At 46.1% G+C, this 27,104-nt stretch overlaps 1 protein-coding gene across 8 annotated transcripts in view; it reads right to left on the reverse strand.

The window, feature by feature from the left end:
* Nucleotides 1–27,104, reverse strand: part of PPP6R2 (protein phosphatase 6 regulatory subunit 2) — a 2,012,581-nt gene that overhangs the window by 1,857,949 nt on the left and 127,528 nt on the right. The window lies entirely within an intron of this gene.

The following is a 27,104-nucleotide window of genomic DNA, read 5'->3' on the forward strand; positions in this document are numbered from 1 at the left end:
GGATCTGGGCCGACTGTGTGGTTGCCATCAACGCGGAGGGGGTGGCAACCCGCACCATCCAGAAGGTCAAGAAGCGCTGGGAGGACTTGAGGTCCAGGACCCTCATAAAGGCCCGGCGCCTCGTGGAGGGGGGCCGGGGCCGCATGAGTTCCATCCAGATGAGGGTCCTGGAACGCGGACACCCAGCGCTCCACGCCCAGATCCTTGAGAGGGAGACCCGTCTGGAGTTGAGCGGTAAGTGGCCAAGCATTGCTGTGTGAGACAGGGCATGTTGCAGTGTGCTGGTTGTCCAATACTTGCCTGCATGTGTGACATAGGCCATGTACGCATGTATGTGTGCAGGGACATCATGGTAATGCATGTGCGACCAGCAATGTGTGAACCGCACGGTTGTTGCATGTGTTCAAATGCGACATGGGGAGCCCTATGCAGATTGCACACATGTGAGCATGGCAGTCTCTGTTCCTGGACATGGGTGGGGGTGAGGGATGGGTGCTAATGCCAGGTACATATATGGTATCCATGTCTGTGTGCCTGACCTGCCTGTCTGTGACTTGTGAATGCCATGGATGCATGACACATGTCTGTGACAATTTACAGATTCACTGATGCAGCCTAGTCATCCTTGTATGCACTGTGATTGGGGTGTACGGGGCCAGATGGATGTGACTGAGGTGAAGTGTGTGCATGTGATGAGCATGACCCATGATGCATGTGAGTACCATTACATTGTATCATTCGAGAGTCCATTGGACATGTATGGAAATGTCCATGGCATGCACCATGACTGTCACTGTGTGTGTTTTGCCTGGACTGACATGTGTTGTGGAGTGACATGATGGAAGTGTACTTTGACAGTGGCACTCATCTGCTATTGCTGCCTGTCTAGGGGACCATTGTACAGTACCCTGATGCTTGTGTTCTATGTCTCCCTCTACGCAGCGGCTAGTGAAGAAGAGGGCGGAGACGGCGCTGTGGAGCAAGGCGGCAGGGATGCCCCCACGGCTGCAGCGGAAGGGGTGGGTGAGCCCCCACAGGGGCCTGCTACGGCGGTAGACGGTGAGGAGCCATCCAGGTTGGTGGTTTCCACAGAGGAGGAGGAGGCCGCCACTGAGGCGCACATGGGGCCTGGTGGGGGCATCCCTGCTGGTGCAAGTGGTGCAGTCCAGGGGCAGGGGCAGGAGGCAGCACAGGTCACAGTGGAGGAGCCTGTGCATGTCGCTGTCCCTGCCCCTGTGGGTGCACCACCATGCACCAGCAGGGATGCCCCGTCCCAGGCCCGTCCGCAGGTAGAGGGGATGTCCAGGTCATCTGACTCCCCTCCACCTGCGGACGAGGGGACCCCTGGCCGTATGGAGAAGGTCCTGATTGGGGTCGCGATGCACACGGCTGTGATTCGTGATGCCGTGCGTGCTTCCCAGGAGGAGCACGCACGTCATCACGAAGAGCACCGTGCCGACGTGGCCCAATTGGGATTGTCCATGTTCGGGGGTTTCCTGCATGTGTCGGCCAATCTGGCGGCCCTCTCCTCCTCTGTGGAGACTATACGCCAGTCGTTCTCCTTGCCGTCTTCCGGCCCAGATGCCACCAGGGCCCCCTGTGGACCTGCCCTGACCAATGCAGCCAGCTCGTTGGGGATCCCATCCCTGCCACAGTCGTGAGTCAGAGGTCCAGCAGGGGTGGACACCACAGCAACTGGACCCCAGCAGATGGAGGATGTGACGGCATCATCGGGCAGGGCACATGCACGACGGCGTCAGTGGTTTCCATCAGCCTGGATGCCGTCGTGCTGGCACAGGCAGTTGCGTCGGAGGCAGCAGCAGGCTCAACGTGGGAGGCATCATGGCTCGGGGCCATCAACATCAGGGGTGCAGGCATCGGCCGGAGGGCAGGAGAACCCTGGAATGGGAGTGGCTTCCGTGTGGGAGCGTTTGTGCCAGCAGATAGGTGCGGAGCGGGCAGAGGAGGAACGGCTCACAATGGTCAGGGCGGAGGACTCCATGCGGAGGGCGCTGAGGCGGGCTGAGTGCCTCGAGGGTCTTCGCAGGGAGTTGGAGCTGGACACTGCATTATCCCTGCGGGACCTCGGGGCCAGGGAACATGCCCGCCTCCAAGCCATTGACCAGGAGTTCGATGATGCCCTGGCCCATGACAACAACCAGTGAGCCGTCGGACTAGCCCGCTGCCTTTGTATATAGTTATATAGTTAGTGTTAGGTTTCCGTTAATTTTTTTTTTTTTTTATTTGGTTGCGATTGGACAATGCACCACATTTTTGTATATAGTTCAGTTTTTAGTTAGTTGTGATAGTTAGGTTTCATTTGGTTGGGCTCATGGACCCGGGATTATCTTGTATATAGTTATTCAATGGCTTTTTTTATTTTTTGGATTTTTTTCATGGACATTCCTCTTCTTTCGGTTGTTTTGCTTTGTGGTTTTTTCTCATTTCATTTCCATTCAAGTTTATTTTTCAATACATTTTTATTTTCATCCTTCAATGTGTCGTATCATCTCATTGCTTTCATGCATGTCATGTTGGGTGTTTTAACATTCACTTGCAGCCATTGTGTGTGACTGACATGTGTTCATTTGCATTATTTACATTGGGTGTGTGACATGTAATTGCCTTTGACACGTGGGTGGATGTGATAGTTGGTTGGCCCTTTTGGCAGGGGAGGATGGCCATTACGGACATGATTGGGGATTGTTGGGACCCAGGTGCAGGGGGGCATGGATGGGACATGGGCGAGGGCCTGGTGGAGGGTGCCCCTGCACTGCTGGGGGGTGGGGAACATGAGTTGGACATGGGTGGGGGCCTGCCGGCAGGTGCCCCACAGTGCTGGGGGTGGGGGTGGTGGGAGACATGGGTGGGGGCCTGGTGGAGGGTGCCCCTGCACTGCTGGGGGGTGGGGGTGGTGGGGAACATGAGTTGGACATGGATGGGGGCCTGCTGGCAGGTGCCCCGCAATTCTGGGGGTGGGGGTGCAAGGGGACATGAGTTGGTGATCATTAGTGCAAGGAGACATGTGCCTTTGCTGGGGGGCATGCCCATGTTGGGTGGGCTGCCTGCAGGGGCCGTGGAGGGTGTACAGGGAACACCTGGGAGGACCCACACTGGCACATCACATGTAGGACTCCCCGGCACCCTGATATACACGTACCCTGCTGATATCGCATGTAAAACTTTCCACGCACCCCTGGTATACACGCACACGCTCCCCCAGCCCCGATCGCGTGTGCAACCACCCGTGAGCCCCTGAAATACACGCGCCCAGGCCAATCGTGTGTGGAACTTCGCGCGCACCCCTGAAATACACGCGCACGCTCCCCCAGCCCCGATCGCGTGTGAAACCACCCGCGAGCCCCTGGAATACACGCGCCCAGGCCAATCGCGTGTGGAACTTCTCGCGCACCCCTGAAATACACGCACACGCTCCCCCAGCCCCGATCGCGTGTGAAACCACTCGCGAGCCCCTGGAATACACGCGCCCAGGCCAATCGCGTGTGGAACTTCTTGCGCACCCCTGAAATACACGCACACGCTCCCCCAGGCCCGATCGCGTGTGAATCCACCCGCGAGCCCCTGAAATACACGCGCCCAGGCCAATCGCGTGTGGAACTTCGCGCGCACCCCTGAAATACCCGCACGCAGCCCAATCGCGTGTGAAACTTCCCGCGCACCCCTGAAATACACGCACACGCTCCCCCAGGCCCGATCGCGTGTGTAACCACCCGCGAGCCCCTGAAATACACACGCCCAGGCCAATCGCGTGTGGAACTTCTCGCGCACCCCTGAAATACACGCACACGCTCCCCCAGGCCAGGTCGCGTGTGTTACTTCTCGCACTGGTACAGGGTTGGCATAGCCCTTTGCGATGGTTTTGCGATCTTGATGGCTTTTCCTTGCGCAAGGGCGTTCTTGGGGGCGTAACTGACGCTGCTGCAGGGTCGCTGCTCCACTCTGCGCCACGTCTGCTTTTGGAGGTGGGAATCCATGAATACGCTGTGCGCGGAAATCGGTTTTATCGCACGCGGCTGGCGCAGACATTCGCACGGGCACGCTGTGCGCCAGCCGCGTGCGCCACTTTTGTGAGAAAATCTATGAATTACCCTATTAGTTGGGGGGAGTCTGTTGCCTAAAGTGGATAATGGTTCGGTTTGAGGATATTCAGAGCATCAAAGAAGATGAAGGGACCAGGCAGGATGTGACAGAGGATTTGGAGTCTGTTTCTTTGCGGTTGGAGAAAAAAGAAAAATCACGCCATTACAGCTGAGTTTTGAAACTGCTTGAGTGTAACAATAAATAAGTTTAAGCATAATGCTTGCCTCCGGGTCTTTAATAGAATCGAGACTCCCTGTGCTGTAAGCCTGGGTAAACTTCATTATGTCACAATTACATTTCTTCATTCTAGGTGTGCTGACATTTTGGTACATATCCCACAGTCATCAACGCTATCCATAGCGATTTTTTGTTGGTAAACGTCCTGAGCAGGTCTCCACTCAAATACCAGTTCCTCGCAATTTCATTCATTTTACAGCATAAGTACCTGGTTGTTTCCTCAGCATTGTCGCACAGTTGGCAAGTGAGTTTTCTATGAGACTATTTAATCCAAGCAGCAGGTTTTTCCATGGTTGGTAAGAAATTAAAAATTCCCAAAGTAAATAGGATCTTCGAATTTCTAAGAAGGGAAATTCAACTATGTACTTAGGTAACTTAGCCGAATTAGGTACATACGGTATATGTGCGCATAATTCATTGTACACATCTAAACCCATTTTTGTTCTGGATCTACTTCAACAAACATCCCTCAGTTTACGGTTAAGTATAGTTATAGATGCATCATTTAGATTTGTTTTGTTCAAATAAGTCTGCATAGTATTCAGTTGTTTGAATTGGACTGCAGTGTTCAACCGCTGTGTTAGGAGAGTCACTGATTATCCCTTGTAGTGTATTTACCGTAGCTTGTTGGTATTTGATAAATGGGAGATGTATTGATTACATGGCTCGTGATTTAATAGTTCTAATTAAGTGAAAAAGGAGCAGCTTTAATTTACCCTATTTTTTATAAATCCACACTTCACAGCCATGAGATATGACTGGATCTATTTTTGCGTTGAAACTTCAATCAAGGGATTTAAGATATATACACACACACTAGTTATTCAGTTGATTGAGTATGTGTGTAAGTTGAATACATTTACATTTCAACATGTTAATATTGGGCTTCCAAATTGGTCGCTCGTCAATTATTATTCCTAAGTAAGGACACAATATTCAGGTGTCAATTCAATATTAGTTTGCTAAATTTACCATTTAAAATTAGTTTGTCTTGAGGCTAAACGCCATCATTTCATTTTGAGTGATTTATGTTAAGGTCATCGATGTTTCAGTGCATTTAGTAGATTGTGAATCCAGATGGCGTAGAATCTAGGAGCACTAGGTCATCTGCATAGTTGGCCAACTAATATTAGGGCAGCTTAGACAAGGGGGAGCAGTCTTGTCGGTGACTGGTTTTAAGGTTTAAAGCACTTGGTAAATCTGATAACTATAGAATAGGTGCCAGGACACAACCATGTTTCAATCAATTAAAATTTGGTATATTCCGGGTAATGCGATCTTGCTTGTCCATATGGACTACTACTAATGTGTTTGCATAGAGAGCTATAATCATAATCAATGGGCCACTAAGGATAACCCAGTTCAACAACTTCTACTATAGGCATTTCGAAGGCAGCCGAGAAGTCAATATAAGCAGGGTATACCTGACGCGAGTAGGTCTCTTTAGATTGTTTGACAAGTAATGTAAGGGCCAGCATGTTGATTGCTGTGGATCAACCTAGGCTGAAGGCCATCTGATAAAATGGAAGTATGTTTAATGTACTCACCCATTGATTTTCACCCATTGATTTAGTTCTGCTAAGAGTACATAGACAAACAATTTAGCGGGGGCGTCAAGCATGGCCAAGTACTGGGTAATTTCACTGTTTTACGTTTAACTGTAAATAAGGAGTGTAAAATGTTTGACCGGTTTTGATGGGCTAGCTTAATAAATGAGTGACAAAGGCTGTCAGGGCCAGGACCCTTGTCATTGTAGAGGCCACAATAAGGGCAGTGAGCTCTTTAAAAGTTCTTTTATAAACAAATGGTTTATGGTTCCGAGCAATTTTACATTTATGGATTAGGAGTCACGGAGTAGACTTCCTCAATACGATGCATCTGAGCTGCTTCTGAGACATTCATAACTAGCGAATGCGAGGTCCCCGTTACTCATCAATTGCCAAAATGTGTGCAAGCTTTACCCCACTTTAGGACTTTATGCATTACTTCCCACTTGTCGCGTAGTTAGTTTGTTGTACAGTCAGAGCCAGTTCTTCACAGGCAGTTTTAAGTTTACAAAAAGCTTTGCAGATTTATTCAGCGCCAAGAGTGCTGTACAGTATGGATTTCAAATCTTTACTTAATAGTTTCTCTCTGTTAATCATCCAGTCACAAGGCATACAATATTTGCAATACAATAAGCAGTGCTGCATAGCAATTTGCTATGCAATTCTGTAGGTTTGCTAATCAAATGGATACTTGTGTAGCAAAGTTAGCTATTTAAGATGCCCTCTTCACTGAAAGCACAGCTCGCCTTGCATTCCTCTCATTGCACTATTCACTCTCTTTTCTCTGTTCACTTCAAGTGCTAATGGAGAGAATGCAGCAGTTGTCATCTCCTCGACTCCAAGTGCCAAATGCATGTGTGGGAGTCCTAGGGAAGATTTGTTTTAATTTCCAAAGAACTGCAAACCAGAAGTAATAAAGATTATACTTTTATTAAGCCTTCTATAGCCTGTCTGGCAAAGACCAGTGTCAACTTTATATATTTTTTTTAAATATAGTCATGCAATTGCATTCCTAAAATGTAAGTTGTTAAATAATGCATAATTACAGAATTGACACTGTAAAACACTGCATCATCTCCATGCTTTACAGTAAAGTTTAGGTTAGTGTATCTAAATTTCATGGTGTCGACTACATTTCATTTTGTTGGGGACAATGCATCATATCGTCGAGTGAACACTTTTGAAAATGTACACGATCACATGATGAAATGCTTTTGATGGCAAACCTAGATCTGCAACCTGCAGGTTTCATACATCTTGCTACTGGCGCTCAACCTATGAGCGAATCCATACTAGTTGACATTCTATATTATCGCCCTGTTGCTTTATACCAGGTACCCTGACAGTGAGATGACCACAAACTACAATATTCCACCTAGTTTGCCAAGTTCTCTGCCTGCTACGGAATCCACTCTGCTTGGTCTCTTTCTTTCCTCTTACATAATGACTATACAAAGTGAACTAGATGCTTACGCAAAGTAGTGATCAATAGTTCCATCCAGTCTGTACATTTACAGATCTACTGCAATACCAAACGCTGTAGTTAGCCTCTAGCGCTCGATTTGCTTTATGATTAGGATTGTACAATATATTACCACCTGCAGGAGACAGCCGGCCAAACTGTTTTCAGAGCCTTTTTATCATATCTATTTATATGTGTCCATTCATGCAGCTAACCTTTTACATTTTACAAACACTCTTGTATGGCTCGTAAAGTCTTTTCGGCCACTCGCATAGTCAAGTAGATTTTATAAAGGGCGGTGGCATTTGCAAGAGATGTTGGAAATGTTTATTTAACATTCACTGGGAGAGCAGCAGTGTGCCAAACAGTGGGTTTGTAGTGACATGCACCATTTTACAGAAATCGCATTTTAAATGGGTTGTCCTCCGTTGCTATGGGCTGAGTGCATTTCTCTTAGGTTGAATAGGTAAACTAAGTTACCTGACCTGCAGGTCTAACTGGAGTTAAAAGAATTTGCAAGGCCAGACTCCTCTCACCAATGTCTTAGTTCAGCAGTACGCAAAACTGCAGAATTGTTGCTAGTTTCAGGTCTTGTTTACAAATAGCTTCTGGTGACTAACAATATTTGTACAAAATTGCTAATCAAAAGGGTCTATTTGCTAATAAAAAAAAACATGTGGTCCACTCTACTCTCTGAATTAGATGTGTTAGCAGTTGTGCTGAATAGTATTCTTGATATAGTCTACATGATCAATATCGTAGTAGTATGAGGGCCAATTGTTCCATATTGGTTATTTCAGCTTAGATTTTAAAGACAGAATTTTTGTTAATTAATATGATTAAATTGGTTGCCTATTGAGACATTACCACTGTTATCATATCTAGAATATGGCTTACTAGATACCCAACCTGTAATAAGTGGTTGCTTTGTTGGGCCATAATCGTAAATTCCTAGATTAGTTGGTAATCATTAAATGGTGCAAATACATAGGCAAGCCTGTTTACTGATTCGCCCGATAAGAGTGTGTAGCCACCTCGGTGGGCGCCCTTACGACAACTATTTAACATACAATTGTTATTAATCAGCAAAGTGCAAGACCATTTCAACCCTTTTGTTTCTACTTTCTTTTGTCTTCGCTCTGTAGTTGGAATTTACCAAACTATGTAAGATATGGCACAAATCAAACTCTTATTTGGAATTTGGACATTAAGCATTTAAATTAGCCACTATCAAAAGCATCATTTTGTCGACGTTATATGCATCTGTTTAGCGTAGGTGAATGACCCTAAACCCAACCGAAGGAAAAAAAAAAAAAATACAATTCAAAGTAGGCCATATAATCGATCCACCATTTGCAAGGCAAACAAAGATATTGCATTCAAAAAGTATCAGACGGTCCCATAGAACCGAACCAACACTGAGCTCGCTCCACCCAAAAGGAGTTGCATCTTTTATAGAGGAGAACCACAAATTATCAAAACTATGCATAAAGATTACAACATGATCCTGCACTCCCCACTGGTTAATACCTACATTCAATTCTAATGATCCCTTATAGTCTATTACCCTATTGGTCACACACATCTAAAACACATTTCTCTAACATGTGACCAACTACATCAGTACGAAACTCAAGTTGATTCACAACCAGGTACATTGTTGCCATGATACATTTATCTAACGAGTAAATATTCCCAACCATCACATGATGCACAGCCCTCTGTCAGAGCATGACCAAAGTGTGAAGAGCGAGGTCAACTCTGCTTAAATAATAAAATAGGCCTCATTATACCAGACACTGTGACACGCACAGCCAGCGGCTCGCCCTTGTAGCGAAATGTATTGGCATCACCTCTGCTCCTTCTGTCCCAAAACATGGTACAGCCCTAGCACGTCTCCCCCTCATCTCTCTGGGAACCCAGGTGCCCATGAATGACGTTATCAGAGCACCACTCCTATGTTTTAATTTTGCGTATTTATTGATCAGGCCTATTCATCAGGCCTATTGGCAACACAGACACAGAACCCCATCGGCACAGCAGTCTGTGGCCTTGGCAGCATAACTTTCCTCTGGGGCATCTAAGGGGGGACTCGTTTCTGGGTCAACTGGCAGAGCCACAGCTCCACATTAGACCGGTTTCTTGTGCTTTTCATAAACGCATCCTGTAACATGCCCTAAAATCCAAGATGGCTAAAATCCTGCTACCTAAGCACATCGACCTTGCCTTTGCCGCAACACTTCTCTCTGACTCCATCTCATACTCCTACCTATGTCAGCTACCTACTAGCGCATCTCTCAAAACAAAATGTTGTATACTGCTGCTAAATACAAAATACATCACCCTATCTTTAACCGCTGCAATGCAACACAAATACATTGTTGCTCTTTCTGTATGGGTATAAGGTGCTTCTAATATGTATCAAAGCGAACTGGACACATGCGCATTCTTTCATGCACAACCAGAACTGCCAGCACTAGGCCGCATGCTAATGTCTTACGCCATCTGAATCTCTTCATCTGCCTGGGACGTTGCACTTGCATCCCAACACGCCCCCCTTTTGTTAATATTCCGTTAACTAACTCAGAAGTTTCCGATCTATAATCCTCTTTGGGTACCTACACTTTGCACACGTGACGTAAACTTTACACCTTCCGGGTATATTCTTCTGCGGTACACATCAAAGCAACAACCCCCCTACCCCCTACGCCCTACGCCCACTACCCACTGCCCACTGCCCCAATATCCTGCCAAATCTACCCACTGCTCCACATACATTTCTGGATCAGGTTGGGGGTAAGACAATGTACCCAGTGGACCAACTGGTTGTTTTACTCTTACCATCCTGTGCTCAATTTCACCATTTCACGTCTCTGTATATACATGTGTTTGTGAGGATAGCAGCTTTACCGGTTAAAAGACACCAACATAATCATGGCACTCTTAGGCAGTGTCTTATAGCAGCACCATATAATTATGGACAGAAACAAAATATTACAAGCAAAAATACCACACTAGGAACCAACACCTTTAAAACTATCCCCAACCAAGACGGGGACCGTGAAACATCGAATCGAACCAGTCTTCAGCACTCACTCCAGCTTCCTTTTCCATGGACCTTATGGCATGGGTTAAAGATACATTTTCCGCATCATTTGGGGGTAATTATGTGCAGCAATAAGCGCCTATCTTTTTGCACACATCCCCTTCCATTGCCGCAAGTAAATCCAGAACATACCTGTTCTGGGGGATCAAGAACTGAATAGTCCACAATTTTGTTTTTATTGACTAGAGACCCTGCTCTGTTTTGTTCACCATCTGGAGCATCTCCCACATGGTTATCTGCAACCACTTGGGATTAGCTGCAGTTTGGATACAAGGCACAAGGAGGGAGGTGAAAAATGCCTCCATCTTTGTGAAAAGACAGAACTTTTCTGTGATTGCTTTGAGCTTGTCAGAGAACTCTTAGGACCAATAGTTTGATCTCTGGTCTACTGGGTTTTAGTGAGTGACGAGCACGTTGATGGGGGTTCAGTTGCAACTGGGGGTGACACGTTTATGACAATCAAATGCAAGTTGGGCACTAAGAGAACGGCCAAATGAAAGGTGGTGAGCGAACAGACGCCTCTCCAGGATGGGGAAAAGTGGAGATAAGTGTATTGCCCACACTCAATAAGTCCATTAATGCAGCTATGCCATTAGTCAGTTCGGGAATAAAAGTCTTACAGCACATTTCAGTTGTGCCTACAAGTATAGCGCCAGTTCCTCTGAAACAAAGGGAAAAGTGTGCTACCATTTGCACCATAGCAGGCTTTTCGTTCAATTCGATCCAGTTAAATTTTGACACCTAGGTGCTCCAAGTTTTAGACTGTTCCAGGTTTACACGTGCCACCACATCCTCCGAGAACTCCAGTAGACCTCCTGCTGCACAGCCACTAGTCCCTTCACCGATCTGTCTTTGGAAAACCGCGTACCTTCCAATTTTAGTAATGGCCTTATTTGACCTTGCGCTTGCTCTTTATTCTTGGCACACTTGCTTTCATCTCTGTCCATTATGACTGCCTGGACCGTGTGTCCTTGAAACAAACTTTGTATTCTGCAAAGGGCCAGGTGCACTAAACGTTGTGCTATAAGAGGTGGCATTTCTTACGGTATAACAGTTTGAGGAGCCTGTAGCATGGGGTATGAGGTTGCAAATGTACCAGCTCTCATTTGACTTTGCTTTTCCCACCTCCCTCACGTGATTGTACCACATCTGTTTTAGGGTGGTGCACATCCACAACTGTATTGAAGAGGACACTGTTATACTCATTACATTCAATTTCATTTTCTGTTTCTTTTATTTCTTGCCATCCCTATACTGTGTGTGTAATTACTATAACCCCCTTTTATATACACACTCCATATAAAATGACTTACAATAAAAGGAAAGAATACGGAAACAGAAGCATCCTATACACAATATATACTATGCACTACTTCTTAAACCTGAAGGCTGTGCAGAAGAAGAAAGCTGTTCTGGTGGCTGCAGGGGCGTAACTGTTGCAAGAATGTCACTAGAAGGGTAACTACATTCATTTTCTAAGGTCAATGTTCTTGAGGGCCTGCAAAAAGTGATGCTGTACCAGTTGCTTTCCGGACATCAGATAGATGTATCCAATAACGTAGCTCCTTCACTCACACAGCAGACTGGGTGGCATATATTACCTTGAAAGGACCTTCGCAGCTACAGTCATCCTATTTTCTCACAATAGATCGTACATAAATTAAGTCTCCAGAATAGAGCTGAAGTGTCTGTAGAGACGCTGGGTCAAACGTGGCAGTTCTTTTCTCTCTTAGGAGCGAGCTGTTGGATATTACTTTGATATATTTCATTATATCTCTCAAATACTACTGACACCCCTCCCAGCTTTGAGTGCATCTGATGTAGTGCGTGCAGGTAGGAGTGATGTGGGCAGCCTTCTCCCAATCACCATCTTGTGCGTGGACAAGTGCTGGTCCTTACTTGGCTGGTTCCGAAGGCTAAATACAGCCAGAGGAAGACAATGAAGCCAGTTCCTCCCTAATGTTTTTGTTTCAAGAAACTGTTAAGATGTTCCACAATTCCGTTGGCTTGACAAAGGTAAATAAATAGAGCACAACTTTAGTCCCTAGTTGGGATGTAATCTCTTTAAATAATTTGTTGAAAAGCAAGTCCCATTGTCTGACTTTAGGACGCCACATTTCCCCCCCCCCAGCGAGGAAAGACCTTGCATACTAACATTTGACTTCTGATTGAGCATCTGGTTGTGCGCAGGGGCCTGCCTCAATCCATCAGGAAAATGGTCACACAACAAGATAACGATAGTTACTGCACCTGTTAACCATATCCACAATCTATGTAGAGCTACCAAAAGGGTACTATTGGACGGGACAATGTACCATGCAACGTCCTGAAGGTGTGTCCGGTGCTGTAGAGGTGGCAGCAAGGGCAATTTGGAATTAATTTATTAACATCCTTTAAGATTGGGGGGTAAACCAGTACTCCTGGATATCCGCTGCAATATACAGTTTAGACATATGCGTTGGGTAATGCATTTGCTCAAGACCAGCCATAAGCAATTCCAGCTGCATTGCTACTTTACCTGTAAGGTTTTGTCTCCAAATAAGATCAGTCGGTGACAGTGAGCAACCCAGTCACCCACAATTCCTTCTCCTCTTGAGGTGCCTGACCTTGTAATTCAATTATCCGAGTGAGCAGTACTGGTGTGTAAAGTACTTCTAGCTGCAATAGCTTCCTCAAGATATGCCGTGACATCCAGCACTTCTAAATACGCTGCTTCTTTGCCGGCCGGGTCTGCTGCATCATTACAAAGTGAAACAAAGTGTGTCCCGGGTGCGGGCAGCACATTTTGCCACAGCTACTACTAATGGGCGGGAAAAGGCATAAAAGAAAGACAGAGTTGCTGGCAGAGGCGGCCAGTGGCATGCGCACTTATACATGATTGTGTGATCGTGCACTCGCTCCGGTGCGGCTTGTCGGCCTGCAGGCCGCTAGCTTGTAGCAACGTGGGCTCCCCTTTTAATGGGGCTGAAGGCCGGGGGGGAGGGGGCTGAAGAGGACCGAGTACTCACTGTGCATCTGGTTTTGTTGTTAGCGTGCGAGCTGCCTCATTCAGCGTTTCCTGCTTTTCTCTAGGCTGTCTGGGCGCTGCAGCTTGCCTCGCCTTGCCGGGTTGGATTACAGTGGCATTTTCCTTGCCGGCGTTTTCGGGACTGTGCATTGCCACACTGGTGGCTTGGCTAACTTGGCTTTGCTTTCCTTGTGCTGTTACTCCCTAGGTGATTTTCGGAGGATTCCATTACACTAATGGAATGGGGTTGAGATTTTTATGGGTTTTTTTTTTAATCTCAGCAAGCTTTAATTTCTGCTCTTTAATTTCAACACCTCTGAATATGTCCACTATAAGATCGAATGTTAGAAAAGCATGTAAAGCCCCTATCCTACCAGTGTCTATATGCATGAACCCTCCGCTCAAGAATAGCCGTTTAGTGGAAGTTATGGCACTGAGTGCCCGAAGGCACCAAAGATTCCAGGGTTTGAGCCCATCTTAATCTTCAGATGGGGATTGTGCAGGTCCCCTAACAAGGTACTGGAAAACCCATTGAGGCGACTTGATACTGAACAGAGGGCGTGTCCCCTTAAGAAGGGCTCTATAGAAGGCTGTGTTCAAGGGTCTGATACCATTAGGCCATCTTTGATTTCTAATAAGGAACCATTCAATGATCCATCTATATTAGGAAAAACTGAGAAAGCGTGTATGGAACCTTCTCTGCAATCCTCTCCTGAATTGTCTGAGGGAAGAGACAAACATACTGGTCATTTCGATCCATGCAGTCCTACACAATGGCTGCCAATTAAGGACAGGCTAATCGGAGCTCAATCTATGCAAATATTTTACAGATTTCTATCAGACAGACGTTATGGATAAGCTGGCAGTGCAATTCCAGCTAGTGAAAGTAGACAAATCCTGCCAACGGGATGAGTCTATAGATAAACATCAAATCTCTAATTGTTATAGATCAGAAATTTCAAATATCCCAATGCAACCAGAGTTGGAGAAATAACCTTCAGTGGGTGGTAAGAGTAGAACTACTAGGGATAACTCGTCAGACAAATATAGAGCTGGAAGATACGAAACAACCATGGGACAAAAAATAAATAAAAAAAAATTACAAAAAAAAAAACCTGTGAAACTTCGAAAATTATCCAATCTGCAGGTTCTGGTTTCTGATACGATTATCGTCGTTGGAAAGCAAGCCCAACCACTTTTGTTAACATTGCGGAATGAAGGAGAGGTTGCCCAAGTCCCTTTACTACCAGCCCAACATTAAATTAATTCAAAATATATTATCCCTAAAAACTGCACATTAGTAAAGCCTGTATGCTTCCAATGGTTGACGACCTCCTGAAGAAGACCGGTATGGATCACAGACATTTTATCACTACTAATGTGGAGCCTTATGTGGGCCATGAACCTAGGGATGCCCTGAGGAATAAAGTATTGACATGGCTGCATCAAAAGACTGGGCCAGGCGTAAGAATTTAAGACCTTAAAATTATCCAAAAGATTAAGATTGACCAGTGGTGTCCCCAGAATGGCAGGGACTGATACTGGTGGGTTGTGGTCCAGTAGTAACACAAAAGAAGGCAAATCACATCTGTGCAGTGGTACTAAGCAACAGGCTTCTCATTCAAACAGTGGTCATGAGGGAAGTATACTCTCCTGTGTACATACTCTAATACGTACAGACGTCATCCCCCCCCCATGTGCACTATGGGTGCGGCGTTGGTTGCAGGTGACTGTTGGCACTACACATGACAGTGCCCGCTATGAGCCGAATATGGGCATCAGACAGGGTGGAGTCCATTAACATTGGAATATTCCACAATGAATAAAACCCTTAGTCAAATGGGAGGGGCACGTCACACTGTGCGGACAAAAAGCTCTGCCCATGAGACAACAAATACTATCAGTCTACCATGCACTAACACATGTTCCCATGCCGCATTAACAACATTGGCACTTACTAATACCAGAATTAACGCACCTCCAAATACGTTCCGACATGAGACGTAGGTCACGTGCGCCATCGATGTGGCATGAGTCATATGACCAAGTACTGGTCCAACAAGGAAGTGCAGCATTTTTCTCCATGTGGAAACGCTGCTTGGCTCCGTAGCAGTACGGCGACCATGAATGAATACCCGGAAGAACGACTATTAAAAGTAAGAGTGTGCGCGAATAGGGACGCACTTCTGGATGTAGCCTGTGCATGTAATATCCGTTATATTAAATGGGAAATTTACCTCACACACACTACAGAGACCCTTGGTCTTTCTACGCCATTGAATACATTCTGAATGCAATGTCTCTCGGTTCTTGTCTTTGCACTATCTAGACCAAGGGTCTCCAACCTCTACGTTTGCTAGAGCTACTTGTAGTGGAGGTCAACAGTGGAGAGCTACTAGCGTGCGATATCGGGGTGGGGATATTTATAAACATCTGAATTTTTACCAATATTTTTTTGGCCCAATTATTTCCTCTCTATAAACAGGTGTAATAACATATGCCTTCAGGATTATATTACGAACTTCAAAAACCTCTTTGTTGCATTATTATTTATTAGTAGATGTCTCAAAAAGACAGATATTTGTTGCACTACCACACAAATATCCTGTAATTTTTGTGCCATTCCTTTGTGCTTTATGCAGGCTTTCTACATGCTAGACACACTTGTTTTCCAAATGTGCATTTCACACTTCCATAAGTAAAATAAAAAAGTTATTTCCAAATTGAAAAATGCTGCTTACATTCACTAGTTTTCGTTGAAATGTTTTTTTTTTTTTTTTGTTCGGACACCACACATACTCTGTGTGCACCTCTGTGTTTTAGCACAGGTTATATTTATAAAGATGTTATATGCTTGTCAAACTGGGTAATCACAAATAAATGCTTCTGTTGTGCTGACAGCAGTTTTTAGGAAATTAAACTGGTTTCATGGGTACCAACTTTTGATTTTCAATACAGGGGCAGAAATATCCCCTCCTCCGTCCTGAATATAAGCAAGCAACCAGCTCAACCCATACCCTGGCCAAACACATTTTATAGCACTTTCCTATGCTTTCAGTGCTATGCCGACGACAATCATCTCATTTTCAGGCTACCCTCAGCCACCTCTTCTCCCTCCGTCATCTCTGACTGCCTGTCCGCCACCCAGGAGTGGTGTGCCGCCAATGATCTCTGCCTTAATGCCAGTAAGACAGAGATTCTCCTCATTGTAACACCTGCTCCCTCCTTTCCTGACACTCTCTGGCCGGCCTTCCTTGGCCCTCCTTCTGCTCCCACCTGTGAGGCTAAAAACCTCAGGGTCATCTTCGACTCCACACTCTCCTTCTCTCCTCACATCTCTGACATCTCAAAGAAGTCGCACTACCAGCTGCACCTCCTCGGAGGTATTGTTCCTTTCCTCTCCTTCCCCCAGAAGCTCACTGTCTCCAGAGCACTGGTTTTCTCTAGGCTGGACTATTGCAACAGCCTCTTTCTAAATCTGCCTGCTTCTACTCTCCGCCCTCTGCAACTCATCCAGAACAGGACTGCGAGACTGGTCCTTGGCCTCAAGCCCAGGGATCGTATCTCTCCAGGACTGAAATCTCTGCACTGGCTCCCAGTGGCTGTGAGGATTAAGTTCAAAACCCTCTGTATTGTCCACAAGGCCTTCTGGGGCCTGGGGCCTCAATACCTTCAGCTCCCTCTTCCAAAATATCTTCCTTCTCAAGCTCTTTGCTCATCCGCCTCCTACTCCCTCAGGGTCAGTCGCTTCTCCAAGCAATGAGTTGGTGGTAAATCTCTTTCCTCGGCTGGGGCCTCCCTCTGGAACAGCCTCCGTGAAACTGGAGGAGAATCATCTCCGGTTCTGGAAGCACCTCAAAACCTTTCTATTTGCTTCCGCCTTTTCTCCTCCTCTCCCCTGCTGACTTGCTGGCCAATACTGAAACTGCACTGGTCACCTGGCAACCCCCCCACCTGCTCTCAAGCCCAGGCACCCCACCCCAGTCGCACACCTGCACTGCCTTCCTGGCAACCCCCCGCACTTAGGGATTGTTCTTTACCCCTACAGTTCCACCACTAGCACTTGACACTTGATGTCTGCACTACCCTTGCACTTGCCACCAGCTGGCCAGACGCTACTTATTATTTATTATCCCATGTACTGCACTGTCCCCTTCCTCTCGCCCCCACACTTTCCTCCCCCCCCCCCTCCCATGCACTTGCACAATCTGAATGACACCTGGCCTAGTAGGATCATTGTAGGTCTTCTCTCTGTTCCCTTTCCCTTGCCTCATTGCGCCTTGAAACACTTCTGATATGATAGGATACAGCATTTAGTTTTGAATATATAACATCTCAGCATTGGTCCGTCAACCTGCTGAGCTACCCTGGTAGGGAACAGTGTGTATATGGATCGCTTAATGTACTAAAAGTGGGTTTTGGAAAGAAGCCACATGAAAGAAATTGCACCATTTTTTAAATATTATTTTGAACATTTCCAGGCGAGCGGCAGTGCTACTGTGATATTTTCATTGCGTGGTCACAATGATCCTGCCCCAGCCCCTCTGACATCTCCGGCAAACAAGAGCAGCTTGCTTAAGCAAGACAGTGTCGGGGGCGCACAAGGCCAACTCTGGTACTACAGGCAGCTTGCAGGAGCAGAAAGTGATATTGACACCTGTCAGGGAATTTACAAGCAGTTCCATGTGGCACAGCAGCCAAGCTCCCTGCCTGCAATTGGGACAACCAGGGTTCGGATCCTGATCAAGGAAAATAACCGCAACACACAGCATTGAATAAATTAACTTTAAAAAGTGTTTATTTTTCAGTATTTCCAGCGCGGGCGAATGAAGAGGCTCAGGCGAGCTACTAGTTGCCTGTGATGGACTGTTTGGCGACCTCTGATCTAGAGGGGCTGAACTGGCAGAAGATCAACTTCTGACTTAGCGTCCAGGTTCTGCTGAAAATTGTCTCCACTACCAAACCAATTGGTTTGGCACACGCACGCGATTCAGGTCAGCTACTTCATTTATCGTAGAAGTCGATTAGCATTTTGCGTGTTGCAGCACCTGGGAAGATAAGGTATTTTTATTTTACTCACATGTACACGAAATTTGGCAGTGACTGGATGTTGTCTTTTGAAACATTGTGTGTTTAAGGAATGCGAACAGATGCGTATTGACCCCATCTAATTCAGTTAGTGTTGCAACAAAGCCATTATCCTACTTTTTTTTCTTCTTGCAGGATGCCACCTGGAGTCTCTCACACATGGCAATAGAAGACAGTGTGGTAATATATCCAACAATTGTCCACTTTTTGAGATACAAGTGAGCAGATCAACGTTTGTTTTTGAAGACCGTCCTGAAGAAAGTGGTTTTAATAAGCACACACCACTGAAACCGGTAGATGGAGGCCGCAATAGGGTTCCAGTATTCACACCCAATCAAGTAGTTCTCACTCTGATCTCCTCACGGACCGTAATAAGTAATCGGTAAGTAATCAGGATCCCGAGACAGTCCAGAGCTAGTGTTTTACAGCAAACTAAGTCACAGTGAACACTATTTAACCTTAGAGACCCTAGGGAAAATGTTCAGTACATCTACAGGTTAATACATTGATTTTGTGTTTGATACCAGGAGGTGCAGCTGGTAGTGCGACTTCTTAGAGATGTCAGAGATGTGAGGAGAGAAGGAGAGTGTGGAGTCAAAGATGACCCTGAGGTTTTTAGCCTCACAGGTGTGAGCAGGGGGTACATTGATTTGTACCTACATTAGGCAGCTGAACGAAGCCATATTTGTTCTCTTATTAATTAAGAATGAAAGAGAGGTCTAAGAGGGTAATTCGACAAATACTCACTAGATAGTGAGCGTACAAGTACATAGTAGACAGTATACTGTTGATCTCTTCTTTTTCTGTCCACTTTTAGATAAGAGGCACACCAGCACAATCTAGAATTAGTCACCAAATCAGTAGTATTAGTTAGAAAATCATGCTATCCTTGTGCCTACTAGTGGATGTACTTCTAGTCCCTCTTCCCTCATTACCACTGTTTGAACGAGAAGACTGTTGCTCAGTACCACTGCACAGATGTGTTTTGCCTTCTTTTGTGATAAAACTTGATCATTAAGGCAAACCATGTTTACTTGGATTTCAGGCTTCCCCAATGTGTTACAAGAAACCTTCCATCCTACTTGTCCATATGTAATGACCTGTCTAGAGTCTCATCCAACTTGAAACTAGTTACTGACTTTTCTGCCTTCCATCAATCAGCTCAAGTTTCTTGCCTGAATTGTTCTGCATATATGCCGTTTTATACGGTTTTTCTGCCTGCAATGTGCCTGTATGCCTCTGGGCCAGTTGGTATGCTTTATAAATAAAATAAATTAGCAATGCTGCACAGGCATCCCACCTGCCCTCTTGAACCCTCAATCAGGGCAATGGTTTCTGCTGCTTGGGCAGAATAAAGTGTTGATAACCTCTTTTTCTGCTACTTCTTACTACCCGTCTACGAGGCGCACTACCGCAGCACCTATATACTTTTGGCCAGTCTCCAAATCAATAATCTATGACCCATCAACGAAGAGGCCATCCCACTCTTCAAGTGCATCCTCCCTTGCATGAATTTGGTCATCCTCTGAACCCTCATATGTAACACTCATGCACCTCCTCCCCTGGCTGAATGGGTATGGCAATTAATGTGGCAGGGTTTACTGTGCAAAACCTTACAATGTGAATGGAAGGATTAGATAGTAGGATCTCATAACCGGACGCTCTTTAAGTAGTTTGAGAGGGTCGATTTGGACCTTTCCAGAATAGCAAAAAATATGTTACTGAGCACCCCATGGTTATTGCGGATGATTTTTCAATCGCAAAAGCTGCAGCTGATAATGCTTGTTCGCAAGTGAACTGACCCTGCATTACCGAGTCTAAAAATCCTACTGCAATAGGCCAATGGCTTGTGGCCCATGGATGTTGCCCAAGTCAACACTGCTGTCATTACTTCCCCATTAGAATGCGAGTACAAATAGAATTCATTTGTGTAATCAGGGGTTGCGAATACTAGAGCTTTACTTATACCATCCTTAAGTTCTTGAAAACATGTGATCATTTCTCCTGTACATGCGAGCATAGAATTTGCTCCAAGTATACCACTTCCTACTGCATTTTGTCCTTGTCCACTTTGTATCCCTTTCTGCAAGTAATGTCAATCGTGCCACTGAGTCCTCTCTGCACTGCTCTTCGGTGTTACTACACACTAGAATCTCATTGCGTACTGTATGATGAAACTCTGTACGTGTATGTTACCTAAATCCATATGTACTACTGTGTTAAAAATACTGGGAGGGACTCTCAGTACGCCTGTGTCAGCCTTGCATTTTGAAATCGCTGCCCACAATACGTAAACCCAGTGACATACTGAGAATCAGGGTGCAATGCTATGTAGACAAATGCATTTTTCAAATCAATTACAGTAATATATGTAGCCTCATTGGGCATGTTACAAAGGATAGTGGCGACATTCAGTACTACTGGGAACTCTGCTTCCAAAATGTTATTCAAAGGACAGAGATCCTGTATCAGTCTCCAAGTTGAACCCTTTGCTTTCTTGACACGATATATAGCTGTGTTGCATGGGGAATTGAGATTTTACTATTGAGCCCTGCTGCCATAATGCCATGATGGTGTCATGAATCCTTCATCTGCCTCTTTGGATAATGGGTACTATCCTACATTAGTTAGTATTGCACTCTGCTTCAGCTTTATGTTAACAGCCCCTATATGCTCTTCATTAAACCGACATCATGAGGGATTACTGGTCCACAAAGTGCTGGGTACTTTCCCATATCTTCCTCCAAGTGAGTGGGTACGTGTCTAGCGATAAGTGTAGTGTGTCGTATTTCTCTGTGCTGCACCATGACCTGAGAAGGGATATATATCATTTAAAAAATCAATTCTTCATTATCATCAACATCTTCAAAACAACTCAGACAGCCGCCTAATGGCTGTGCAGGATCTATACACAAGACGGTACGCCACTCATCTCCATCCTCATCAGTCCCCATCAGTATCACCTTATACTTTTTGAGTAGTGCTGCCTCTAAATCTAGTGTAAGCATGGTATATGGAGCATGTTCTAGAGGGACTGCCGGCCTAAACAAATATTCAATTGGCACACTTCACGTTTTGTCTTTCATTCCTAGCACCCATCCAACCAACACTTAATCCATATAGGAACAAATCTGGATGCACAGGCACTGTAAGGGTGTGGAAGGAGGACGTTGACAAAAAGGTGGCATGTTTTTGGTTATAGACTTATTATAGAAAATGGAAAAGAATTCCTCGCTATCCCTAACTTCTATGAGGGTTTTCCCTGCCTCAAAACTAATACTAAAAGCGTCCGTCAAAGAATAAATTACTGTCCTGTGTCAAAAACCTATCTCTCACACTATCAACCTAAAAGGTAAACTAACACAAAGTGACTTCTTTTAGGAGAGTTGCTGCTTTCCCCAGTTTCTGGATTGTTACTTAATGTTAAAGGACATTTGTACCGCGCACCATCACCACCAGAGTGGTCCCCTGGTGCTCTGAAAGAGGGGGGGGGGGGGGGGGGGGGGGTTGTGTTAGTGGGAGGAAGCAGGAAGTGTGCAGGAGAGCAGTGATGTGCTGTTGGCGGCCTCAGCCCGGTGGGTCCGTTGGCTGGGCCTGGGATATTTTGTGGCGGTCATCGTCGTGTACTGTTGTGCGAGTCTGTCTTTTTTGGTTTTGTTGTTGGTGTAGTGAAGTTTGTGCGGTTTGCTGTGCTGTAGGTTTTGGTTGTGTTGGTTTGGAATGTGAGAAGTGTATGCAGAGGGGAAATTGTTAGTGGAGTTGGTTAGTTGGCATCTCTATGATGAATTGAGGTGCTGGGCTTGTGTAGTCTCCCCCGATGCGCCTGTCCTGATCTGGGTCCCTCTGCCATTCAAGGTTCCTTACTCCTCTTGTCCCTGCCTCGATCAAGCTCTCTCATAGCCCCACCTGTCCTCCCTTCATACTCCTGTGGCCAAAGCACCTGCCAATGTCAACAAGTCAGGTTGTGTGCTAATTGCCAATTTCTCAGCAATTCCACAACACTATGGTACCAAAATGTTCCTTCAAACACACAACAATGACTTCCTTCCCCTGGCGTGTCGCTGCGCTTTGGCTTAATTACCAGGAGAATGGCTCCCTTCTCCTGGTAAAACAACAAAGAAAATAATAGGAATGAAGGTAAAGTAAAGCCCAACATTATTTTATTTTTTCAATCTGGGTTATTTTTATGTAGTCGTGTTCCGCTGGCTTTGGCACAAGAGAACAAACAAGTGGACAACATACATAATTCCCAAAAACTCAAAAGTTGTATAAAGTGTAGAGTGCAAGAAAAGTGTAAAGAGTGCATCCCCCAGCATGGAGGAGAGATACAAAGAGGAATGTGTAGAGTACATAAGAAAAACTTAACCTCCTGCTCAATGAGGATAAAAGAAAAATTCCCAATTGAATCACAATTTAGCAAAATGGGTTAGAGGAAATCCAGTGGAATAACAGTTTAATGCATAGCGGTCATCAAGCATTATTTCTTCATTATGCTAAATTCTAGCGTCAATTGCAGAAAAAAAAATAAAGTTTACTAGGTGAGACAATCCAAGATGAAGCTAATGGTCTTCGTAAGAGGATGTCTTGAGCTCTGAAGGAAGGGGGTAAAACCTTGCCCTTTCAGATTGAGAATATATATATGGGATACATTACTCACCGTAATCGTATTTCTGATGCTTCTATCTGCTTAGATTCACATGCTGTGCATAGGCCGACATCTAGTGGAAGCTGCGGAGTATTACAGTTTGTTTTTCGAAAGTCGAAAATGGGGCGTCGACACAGGCGTGCCAGTAATACTATCCCTAGTGTGACGTCCACTGTACCCAAGATCCCTCACGCGTGTAGGATCCTCAGATTGTATTTTTTCTGACATGAGGAAGCATGAGGAGTAGCGTGAGTACAGATAATCCAAGCAGATAGACAGAAAGGTAAGACTACAAGCAATCATGCGCCTTCTCTCGGAGGGGAGGAAGGGTGGGTCGCATGTGAATCTAAGCAGATACAAGCATCAGAAATACGATTACGGTGAGTAATGTATCCCTTCTGAGGCTTGTGGAATCTGCTTAGATCACATGCTGTGCATAGATTAGCGAGCAGTACCAGAAGAAGGAGGTGGGATGTGAGAAGGGTCATGAGCAAACAGGTGTCTTAGAACCGCTTGTCCCACTTGTGTATCTGTCTTGGAATGAGTGTCAATGCAGTAATGCTGAGTAAAAGTGTGAATAGAGCTCCAAGTAGCCGCTTTGCAAATGGTGTCGAGGGGAACATTTGCAATGAAAGCCAGAGTGGCACCAATGCCTCTAGTAGAGTGGGCCCTTGGCGTAAAAGGCAGAGTCTTTTTAGAAAGAGAGTAACACAGCTGTATACAGTTGATAATCCACTTCGAGATAGCGCCCTTAGAGACGCGATCCCCCTCTCTGCCTGTAGCTACGGAGACAAACAGTTGATCTGTTTTCCTTAGCGGTCTGGTTTTATTTACATAGTATAGGACCGCCCTACGCACATCTAGGGTGTGTAGTTTCACCTCAGCCGAGCTTTGCGGGTTTTGGAAGAAAGCCGGAAGCTCGATGGACTGGTTTACATGGAATTTGGATATGAATTTAGGTGAGAACCTAGGGTGTGTGCGTAAAACCAGTTTGTCCTTGTGGATAGTAAAGAAAGGATCCTGCACTGGCAGAGCCTGAATTTCACTGACCCTTCTTATGGAGGTAATGGCTACTAAGAAGGCCGTTTTATAAGTCAGGTGTTTGAGACTACTTTTATGCATGGGTTCGAATGGGGGTCCCATGAGCTTAGCTAGCACCACGTTGAGGTCCCATCCTGGCGGTGGGTTCGAAATAGGAGGGTGAAGTCTCTTTACTCCTTCCATGAAGGCTTTAACCACTGGTACTTTCCACCACGAGACCTTGTTATGGGATGTGGTGTAAGCCGAGAGGGCTGCCAGGTGTACTTTCAGCGAGTTAAAAACCAACCCTGCATCCAGCAGGTGGAGCATGTATGTTACAACGTTGGAAGGAGTGCAATCAACCGGGTTGATTTGTTTATTCTGGCACCAGATAACGAATCTTTTCCACTTATCAAAGTAACAGTGCCTTGTATTTGGTTTCCTGGACTCCTTTAGATTGTCCATACACCTCTGTGGTAATTTGAGATGTCCAAACTCTATGACTTCAGGAGCCATGCTGCTAGGTTCATAGAGTTGGGTTTCTGATGCACTGTTTGACCCTGTTGCTGGGACAGTAGGTTGTACCAGGCTGGGAGTCGGATGGGTTCGCACACCGCCATCCTGCGTAGGTGTGGAAACCATGGTTGTCTCGCCCACATGGGAGCAACTAGGATGAGCGTCATCGATTCCTTGTTCATCTTGTACACCACCTTCCTGATGAGAGGAGTTGGTGGAAAAGCGTACGCAAACATCCCTGACCAGTTCATCCACAGGGCATTCCCTTGGGAGTCTGGCTGGGGGAACCTGGATGCAAATCCTGGGCATTGTTTGTTTTCGCTTGTGGCGAATAGGTCTATAGTGGGGAAACCCACTGAGAGAAGAGATCTTCTACTACGTCTCTGTGAAGGACCCATTCGTGTTCTTCTGGGAGGGAGTCTCTGCTTAGAGTATCCGCTAGGGAATTGAGCTCCCCTGGAACATGTTGCGATGACAGGAAGATGTTCCGTCTGAGTGCCCATATCCATATTTTCTGGGCAAGCTTGGACAGATTTGGCGAACGAGTCCCCCCTTGCTTGTTCAGATAGACCATGGCTGTCGTGCTGTCCGTCCTGACCTGCACCGACAAGTTCAGTAGATGGGGCTCGAACGCCTTTAGTGCTCGGAATACTGCCAGAAGCTCTAGCAGATTGATGTGGTTCTTGGCTACTGAGTGAGACCAGAGACCCTGAGCTGTGTGGTGGAGATGGTGAGCTCCCCACCCAGTCAGGCATGCATCTATAGTCACCACGGCTTGTATTTCGGGATCGTAAAAGGGTTTCCCCTTTGCGAGATTCTCTCTTGTCCACCAGTGTAGGCTCTGTACGAGTGTTGGCGAAACGACCACTAGATCGTCCCAATGACCACTTGCCTGAGACCACTGTTTCGCCAACCATTCCTGCATGGGACGCATGCGCAGACGCGCGTGGGGGACCAGGTAAATGCATGACGCCATCATGCCCAGTAACCGCATAGCTTTGCGTACTGTTATCTGTTGACCTGACTGATAATACGGAATTTGCAGAAGTATATTCCGAATTCTCTCTTCCGAAGGGAAGGTCAATACTTTCTGAGTATCTAGGATAGCTCCTAGAAACTGTTTTGAGGTGCTTGGCACCAGACTTGACTTTTTCTCGTTGATGGAGAAGCCTAATTCGTGGAGGAGGTCGATAGTCCTCTGAATGTTTGACCTGCAAATTCCCGTGGTTTCCCCCGTTATGAGCCAGTCGTCCAGATAAGGGTACACTGGGATTGCTTCCCTGCGTAGGTGTGCAGCCGCCACCGCCAGTACCTTGGTGAATACCCTTGGTGCTGAGGCTATCCCGAAGGGCAGTACCTTGAATTGGTAGTGGCGGCTGTCCACCTTGAAGCACAAGTACTTCCTGTGCGCTGGGAGCATGGAAATATGAAAATAAGCATCTTTCATATCCAAGGTTGCCATGTAATCCCCCTTTTTTAGGAGGGGGATTACCTCTTGTAGCGTGGTCATACGGAATTTTTGGGGCTTGACATACTTGTTGGCAGGCCGTAGGTCCAATACTGGGCGCATTGTCAAATCTTTCTTTGGCACAAGGAAGTAAGTTGAATAGATACCCTTGTTTACCTGGTGTCCTGGGACGAGTTCTATCGCGTCCTTTTCTAGCAGAATGGCGATCTCCTCGAGAAGGATCCTTTGATGCTCTAGGGAGTGCACTCTTTGTCGTGGAGGATGGTTCCGGGGACGCTGCAGTAGTTCTATACAATATCCTGCGGATACTGTTGACAGCACCCATCTGTCTGAGGTGATCCCTTCCCAAGCCTGGGTGAAGGTGGAAATGCGTCCCCCTACTGGGGTTGCGTGGCAAGGGACCCTGAGCTGAGCGTCACTGTTTTGGTGGAGGCGTGCCACCTCCCTTGTTGGGGCTGCCTCTGCCTCTTCCACGACCTCTCTTGTTACCCCTGCCGTAACTCTGGGTAGACTGCTGGTTGTTATTCCATTGTGTACCCTGTCCCTGGGCATAGTTGCCTCTTTGTGAATTTTGGCCGCGTGGGCGACGAAAATTACTGTTCCCCCTCTGGTTAGGGTGTTTGTTGGTAAGCTGGCCAAGGGATTTGAGAGTCTCATATTCATCTTTGGCATTTTTAAGTGCGTCTTCGACCGCTTTCCCAAACAATAGGTCGGGTTCCACTGGCTTGTCTATTAAAGAAGCCTGGGTTTCTGTCTTGAATCCCGACTGCCGTAACCACGCATGTCTCTTGATAACAGTACCTTCTGCTATCAATCTCCCTGCGTTGTCAGCGGCGTCGAAGGTTGCTTTTAAAATGCAACCAGACACGGCTCTCCCCTCTGCCGAGATCCGAGCCAGCTGGCCCTT

The sequence above is a fragment of the Ambystoma mexicanum genome, chromosome 12 (assembly GCF_040938575.1).
Source record: "Ambystoma mexicanum isolate Mex_15411 chromosome 12, UKY_AmexF1_1, whole genome shotgun sequence".
Classification (NCBI taxonomy): Eukaryota; Metazoa; Chordata; class Amphibia; order Caudata; family Ambystomatidae; genus Ambystoma; species Ambystoma mexicanum.